Below are 8715 nucleotides of genomic sequence, written 5' to 3' on the forward strand. Positions count from 1 at the left end.
TTCGAAAAGGATGTTTAGTATCCAAATAATACATGGTTTTTTTTGATAAATTTTAAATTTAATTAATACTAATTTACAATAATTTTTTAGATAATTTATTTTAACAATATTATTAAAAAATATTATAATATCATGGATTATAGAAAAAGGATGAAGGTTCATGGAATTGGATTAAAAATAACTCACTGTAAAGAATGATTTTGGTTTATACTGATATAACTTATTGATGAATTAGTTGAAAATGTCTATGATTTCATAGAAATCAATTGTAGACTCTTTGATATAAAATTGAGTGACAAGTTATCTGAGAGTAAAGTGTGGTGGCCTGTTGTCATTCTTATATTCATATTCCAACACCATATATTAGTTGATCTTCAGAAATGATGTATCAATGAAGTTTTCCATTTACAAAAATATATATATTTTTTATAGTAGTAAATTCAAAATATACATTAAATTCTATATATATATATACATTTAACTAAAATAATGGTTATAGATAGAAGGAAGTTTATAGTTTTTTTTTAATGTTTATTGCCATACTAATGTAATCTTTTTAATCATTAATATTTTTTAATATGGCATACCATAAATAGATTGTTTCCAATACCAAATTATATATGATTATCAGCCTTAATTATAGAATTGGTTCTTATATACAAGATAATATAGCATTAATTATTAAATTATATTATAAAAGTTTCTAAAATTATTAATTAGTTATAAAGTTTTCTTACATGAGGCTTATAAGGAAGATTATTAGATTGGGTCTAACCCTTTAGCCGACAATTACAAACAGTTGCTTAAAATACCGACAATAATTTTACAAAATAAAATTTGAAAACGGCACAAAATTACATTAATTAACTTCTAAAAATAAGAAATAATAACACCATGAGAAAACCACAAGAATTATTATTATTATTATACATTTCTTTTCCAAAATGAAAAAAAATAACAGATCATCGATCAATCAACTAAAAATACAACAAAATGAGAATGAAGAATGGCAAAGAAAGAAAAATTAGAAGATAATAAAAAGGGAAGCCGATGTGTAATATATAATACTGAGACAGTAATTTTGTTTCAGGGTTAGTGATCATCCTATTTGCCTCATTAATTACAGGTATATATATATATATATGCATAATTAATAAAGTTACCATGTATATTTCAACATTTACATGAATGGCAAATTCCAACTCCTTTTCACAGGACTCCACTAAATCTTATCCTTTATGAAATTATGTAAATGCTTATATATATACACACACACACACAGATAAAGGTAAGGGATTTTCTAATAGTTTTGTCAGGTACATAAAATCTGTCACATATTGTTGTATCCCTTAATAGTTGATATCAACAAAGGAAAGTAATGTAGAATGTACCTGATATAATAACCTAGAAGTTGTTATGTTATATATATGATGACTATATGGTGTCATTATATAAATACATATAGAATATTTCAGTATTGGTATAACATACTACTCTTATTATTTCTCAAACATGGGGAATAAGTATGGAGCTTGTCTGTACTTTTACCATTTCTTCACCATTTTTATTCTCACTCTAAGCTTTTCGTGCAAAGCCAGTGACGAAGATAGAAAGGCTAGTATATTTCTCTGTTCGCAATATTTTTTTTTAATCTTTTAGTACTGTTAAAAAGTTGGCCTACAAATGCATATAATAAATATAATGTTACGTACCATTTGCTATAGAACTCTTTTAAAACATACATTAAGTTTTGAACTGTTAATGACTGTTCCGGTATATATTGTGTACATGGGGGCACTTCAAGATAACTCGTACTCACCAACGTCTCTTCATTATAGTATACTACAAAGTGTTCTTGAGGGAAGGTACGTACATAAACATATATATAAAATCATGTTACTCGGTTCTTCTTGTATATTTATATATATTGAGTTAGTTTGTTGTTTTGGATCCAAATGTTGCAGTTCTGTTTCGAGTTCTTTAGTGCGAAGTTACAATAGAAGTTTCAGTGGATTTGCAGCAAAACTTACTGAGAAAGAAAGAGGTAAGTATTCTAGAACCTTAGAAAAAGAAGTAATATAGACACTGCTACTTTATATAACAATAAAGTAATAAATGATTTGCAGATATGATATGGATGGAATTGTCTCTGTCTTTCCAAATATATTAGACTATGGTGTCTCACATGGAATATGTGTAAGAATATTGAACTATTAATAAGAACATGTATAACTCCACTAATCACCAATTGGTTTTTAGATGGAGCCTCATGATTCTTGTCATGGTATCAAGAGCCAATTCCCTAGCGGGCATTCGATCCACACCGATCCAAAAGAGTGAGCCAAGCCGCACGAGATCCGCATAGTGCGAAAAGACACTTGAGATCCAAAAAAAATAAGCGAGCTGACAAAATGGGCCACTTGTGATCAGGTGATTCAAGATTGGTGAGCGAAAAATCGCCACCATCTTGAGGGGGGATATTAGACTATGGTGTCTCACATGGAATATGTGTAAGAATATTGAACTATTAATAAGAACATGTATAACTCCACTAATCACCAATTGGTTTTTAGATGGAGCCTCATGATTCTTGTCAAAATAAAATATATAAAACTCAAACAACAAGATCTTGGGATTTCATGGGCCTTAGTGAGACAACAAAGAGAAATCCCGCTGTGGAGAGTGACACTATAATTGGTGTCATTGACACTGGAATTTGGCCTGAATCAGAGAGCTTCAGTGATGAAGGCTTTGGTCCTCCTCCTAAGAAATGGAAGGGTGCTTGCAAGGGAGGAAAGAATTTCACCTGCAATAAGTAGATATTTTCCTTTGTTTTATAAATTTCGATTTGGTATATCAAGATATATACAGATAGAGATGAGTAGAGCAAATTATATTTTAACAAATAGATTAATATTTCTACATGCTTTTTATGTGGTACAGTCTAATATCTCCTAAGATTGTAGCTATTTCGATTAGTTAATTTCTCATTATTTCTAGATCTCAAGCGACTTTGTACACTATGAGAATTATAAATATGTGATGCTATGCTAAAATTTATAGGATTTTGTTTCAAAACCAATTGATAAAGACTGAAGTAAACTGTTTTCTAATATATATTTCACATCTTTTAGTCTTATTTATGACTTGTGTTTTATGTCATAATGCTTTTTCAGTATTATTCTCAAAGCTTCTGTAATGACTGATCCTTTTGCAGAAAAATAATCAGAGCTCGGTACTACCAATCGACGACAGAAACAATAAATATGGCATCTTCAAGGGACGATGCGGGTCATGGAAGCCATACAGCCTCAACAGCCGCTGGAAACATTGTAAAGGATGCAAGCTTTTATGACATGGCAAAAGGCACCGCAAGAGGAGGAGTTCCTTCCGCCAGGATCGCTTCTTATAAAGTCTGCGACGCTCAAGGGTGATCTGTGGCAAGTGTAGCACCATGGTTGTTGACAGTGGCTGCAAGTAGCACAGATAGACGAATCATAGACAAGATTGTGCTTGGCAAAGGCAATAAAACCACCATAATTGTATCTAGTCTCTATGTACTAGAACAGTTCATTATAACACTATTATATTACATGAAAATGGTTATGATTTTCTCTATCTTGTCTTTTCTTACAGGGGAATTCTGTAAATTCTTTTACATTGAATGGGACAGCATTTCCTCTAGTGGATGGAATGAATGCTTCAGATATTAAGAGGTGCCCAGATTTGGAGCCAGGGTAGTTTCTACAAACCATTTATTTGAAATCTTAAAACTTCTATTAGAGAATATTAATATGAGAAACAATACATTTTTTTTGTCAGGACTTGCGATAGATTTTGCCTAGACAGTGGCTTAGTGAAGGGAAAGATTGTGCTGTGTGACTTCCCAAGTGGAAATGCGGAAGCCTTTGGAGGAGGTGCACTCGGTTCAATTTCCTTCGGCCCAGTGGATGATACTTCTTTTGTTGTCCCACTCCCTGCATCAAATGTGAATATGAAAAAATACAAGACTATTGTTTCGTACATAAAGTCAACGAAGTATGTATGAATCTTGATCAAGTTTTCTCACTAGACAAACAACAATATTGATGATTTAGTTCACAACTTTTTTTATATTTCTTAACTTTGCAGAGATCCTCGAGCAACAATATTAAGAAGTGAAGCTTTGAAAGATTCTAAAGCTCCTTTGGTTGCGTCATTTTCTTCAAGCGGGCCTAATTTTATTGTACCTGATATTATGAAGGTTACTACTTTCTAATTGGTAACCTTTATAACTGATAAAAAAAATTATTCTAGGTAGCATTTTTCTTATATTCTTATGGTTTAATACATTGCAGCTGGATATAAGTGCTCCTGGTGTAGATATATTGGCACATATTCATATGAAGCCCCACCCTCAAGAAGCACGGATGACAAGAGGCGTGTAAAGTACAACATAGATTCTGGAACGTCCATGTCTTGCCCCCACGTTGCTGGAGTAGCTGCCTATGTTAAAACATTTCACCCTGATTGGTCTCCTTCTGCCATTAAATCGTCTGTTATGACTACAGGTATTACCACTCAAAACCTCTATGTTAAACATCATAATTGTGCTTGGTTTTTTTAGTTTAATTTCATTATAATTCTTTCTTTGATTGTAGCTTGGTTGATGAACAGTACCAAAAATTCAAACAGAATATGACTATGGTTCTGGGCATGTCAACCCTACACAAGCTATAAATCCTGGGCTTGTGTACGAAACTTTAGGAGGAGACTACCTCAAATTTCTCTGCAGCATTACCGGCTATGACGAGAAGAAAGTTAGGCTTATATCAGGAGATAATAGCACTGTTTTCCTCGGGCCCAAAAAATCAGACAAGGGATCACCAAAGGATCTCAATTATCCTTCAATGACAGCTACAGTTCCAATAAACAAACCAATTCTCAAGTTTCTTTTCACAGAAGAGTTAAGAATGTTGGTATTTCAAACTCCACTTATAAGGCCCAGATTTTCTCAAGATCTCTAACTAATAATATTAAAGTAGTGCCTGAAGTTCTTTCTTTCAAGTCACTGAATGAAGAGCTTTCTTTTGATTTGATTGTTAACGGAGGTATTTTGTCAAAGAAGGTTTCTATGCTGTCTGCATCACTGGTGTGGTCTGATGTCAGAAGTCCAATTGTTTTGCATAATACTGAGTCAATATTCCAAAGTTTTGAAGCCAAATAGGACTAAAGTCACCACTTCACTTTAGCTTGTTATCGTACAATAACTGCCTTGTTTTATTTTTCCCATCAGCTTTGTCATATATTCAAATGTTCTTCTGTTATTGTATTCAACATAGTTATACATAGTAATGGAGTTAGTTAATGACCTTTTGCGTTACTCATATTTCTAAATTCCTAAAAAAATGTAGGTAGTTTTGTTCATGATGACTCAAAATGTATCAGTTTAGAATAACATGGAAAGACGAAAATGAGGAAGGTTAATCACATCTTCAAACAAGTTTTAAATCACAAGAAAATAATGTAGTAGCAATGCGAATATATATAGGAACAACAAAAATCTATACCAACCACCTGATAAATATCCAACAAAAAGAGAATATAAGACAGATGAAGAGATGAAAAAGTGGTTGTTCTTTTAGAATTAGGGATGTTAGTTTAGTGGCCGTTAATTCAGCTGCATTATTCTGTTACGTTAGTTACACTTAAGTTGGTTTTAATCATGTAAAGGTAATGACATATATGTATGTCATGACCTTCTCTTAAAAACTATGTAACTGTGACTAATCATTTTAGTAGTAAGAGATTGCTATTCATTTTTTGTATTGTGTCCGTGAGAGAGTGTGTGTTCTTGTGTGTGTGTGTGGTGCGTGTGTGATCAAACTAATCCCAACAAACTGGTATCAGAGCCAGGTTGGGTTCTTGAGCTTGGATCCGAAGCAAGTAGCATGTAGCAATGTGAAGAACAACTTGGGAAGATGGGCAACGCAAAGTTTGATTTGGAAAAGTTTACGGGGAAGAACGATTTCGGTTTGTGGAGGGTGAAGATGAGAGCTTTGTTAGTTCAGCAAAGGATTCAAGATGCTCTACTGGGTGAGAGTGAAATCAAAGACAAGACAACGAAGGAGAAGACAGAGCTCCTGGAGAAGGCACACAGTGCTATTTTCTTAGTCTTGGTGATAAAGTCTTGAGAGAAGTTTGAAAGGAAATGTAACGCCCTGGCTACCCCAGAACAGTTACGGTGAACGGTGGACCGGAAATTTGACTCGTTGCCTGAGTCCTTTGGTCAAAACGTGCTCTAAGTGTAATTAACGGGTTAAGGTATAAAAACAATAAAAAGGAAATGGAGATTTTACTACAAACTGCTCTGCAGAGCTAAACAAAACATTTACAAGTAGTTCTCAGTACAAAAAGGTCACTATAGTTGTAAAGTTACAATCCCGCCGACCTAAGCGGCAAAATAGGGTAAACCCCCTAGTTCCTTTGAGAACTCCTTGGCCGTGGTGGTCAAGCGGCCGCATATGTACACAACACCACATCAGCTCTCCACTCAAGGCTAGGTGAGCTTTTCTTTCCCTTTACCTGCACCACATAGCACCCATGAGCCAAAGCCCAGCAAGAAAACATAACACTTTTCATAAACATTATCAAGTGATTATCATTATAATCACACTGAGCAATAAGCTTTAAACAAATGAGTGAACATCTCATGAGGTCCTGATAAACCACACTGAGTGACTGACAGGCAAGTCACTAATTCAAATGGAAGAGTGGCTGTTAGGTAAGCCACTAGCCTTCAACAGGTTCTGGTAAACCATACTGAGTGACTGACAAGCAAGTCACTAATTCAAATGGAAGAGTGGCTGTTAGGAAAGCCACTAGCCTTCAACAGGTTCTGGTAAACCATACTGAGTGACTGACAAGCAAGTCACTAATTCAAATGGGAGAGTGGCTGCTAGGTAAGCCACTAGCCTCCAAGCGCTTATTTCATTCATCGACCCTCGAGGTCGGTCTGGCATTAATGCTTTTTGAGTCATTCAATGCTGATAGTCGATTAGATCTAACCTTTGTTGGCTTGCGCGATACTCGCTAAGGCCGTCCTGACTAATGAGTCAGCGCAATGTGACCAGTGCCCAGTACCACTGCCGAACCTGACTAATAAGTCACATCTTCACAGTTGATACTGGCACCTTTGCCAAACCTGACTAATGAGTCAGTACCATGCACAAGTGAGCAACATATGCTAAGCATTCTATATTCAATCCATGTCCATAATCTCACAATCAACATGCCTCATGAATATCCATGCATGTCACACTTGGGGTGCAGTTTTCTTACCTTTGATTCGAGCTAGAATGAACAAAAGAACGACCTTTGAGAACGGTTTAGCTTTTGGTCCTGTAGCGGTTACCTAATCACAACACATTTGGGATACCATTAATAATCAAGATAATCAAGGGTCTCAAACCATTATGTAACCTCCAAGAGATCAATCCAAACTAATCCAAGTAGCAAGGACACTCCCGAGGCCTAAAACTAGGTTTCCGGGGTCAAAACGAGCAAACGGGGCGAAAACAGGGCAAGGGCTGCGGCCCTAGCACCTTGGGCCGCGGCCCCCAGGGTTCTCAGAGGCTAGGGCCGCGGCGCCCAGCGAGCACAAGCTCCCCACCTGCTTCTTCAAAGAAGGGTCGCGGCGCCTCAAGAACAGGGCCGCGGCACTCCACCCTGGGTCATTCCCAACCGCGTTTCTAACACTCCAAAGCCTCCAAAATCATCCCTAAACATTCCCCAATCATCAAAACAAAGTTCCCAAGCTTCCCCATGCATCAAAACCCTCAAAACCCAAGGCTCGAACGAACCGAAAACTCAACAATTCACAAAATCAATTCAAAGCTTAGAAACTCGGAAAAACTCAAAACTTAAACTTCGATTACCTTCAATTGGGTTGTTTTCCGTCGAAACCTTCGGTTAAGAAGCTTCTAATCTTCCCTAGGATCGCTATGCCTCGATCCTCACTCGATTTCGACTCCTAGAACTCAAGATTTCGTCAAATATGCTCCGGGTGGCGAAAACGAACTAACGAAGGGAAACGAGAGGTTTTTAATCGTATGTTCTATTTGATAAGCTACTTCAACCTTAAGTAACCTCAAATAAAACCTAATGCTCGGGGTCCCGAAAACACCCCCGGGGACATCATAGTCAAAACCTCCAGAATTTCACCCTGATCTCAAATATTCCTAATTTATCATCAAATGAACATTTCTATTACCCCAAAATTGACCCCATTATGGTAAAACCGCTAATCCACTAAAAATAACCGTCTCATGACAAATAGCTCGAATATATCTCCATAATAATGGAATCTCATTCACAAATCAAGTTATGCACCCAAATACACAAATTACCCTCAACGGGCCAAATTATCATCACACCCCTGTAATAAGAGATATAGACTCACATGCATGCATTTCACATCATATCATAATATAATCAACATATACATGCATTTATCAATTAATAACATAATTAAGCAAGTATGGCCCTCCTTGCCTACTATTCATGCCGTTAAACTCATCGGAGAATTCGGGGCATTACAGGAAACCACGGTAGCTGGATTATGGAAGAAGCTTAAAACCCTGTATATGACAAAGTCATTGGCCAACTGTTTGTTCTTGAAACAAAATATGTATTCGTTCAAGATGCAACCAGGCAAGGGAATTGAAGATCATTTAG

At 35.9% G+C, this 8715-nt stretch overlaps 1 pseudogene; it reads left to right on the forward strand.

The window, feature by feature from the left end:
* Window positions 1-1477: 1477 nt before the first annotated feature.
* LOC133789539 (subtilisin-like protease SBT4.5) lies at window positions 1478-5254 on the forward strand (annotated as a pseudogene).
* The last annotated feature ends 3461 nt before the right edge of the window (window positions 5255-8715 follow it).

The sequence above is a fragment of the Humulus lupulus genome, chromosome 7 (assembly GCF_963169125.1).
Source record: "Humulus lupulus chromosome 7, drHumLupu1.1, whole genome shotgun sequence".
In the NCBI taxonomy this organism is placed as follows: domain Eukaryota; kingdom Viridiplantae; phylum Streptophyta; class Magnoliopsida; order Rosales; family Cannabaceae; genus Humulus; species Humulus lupulus.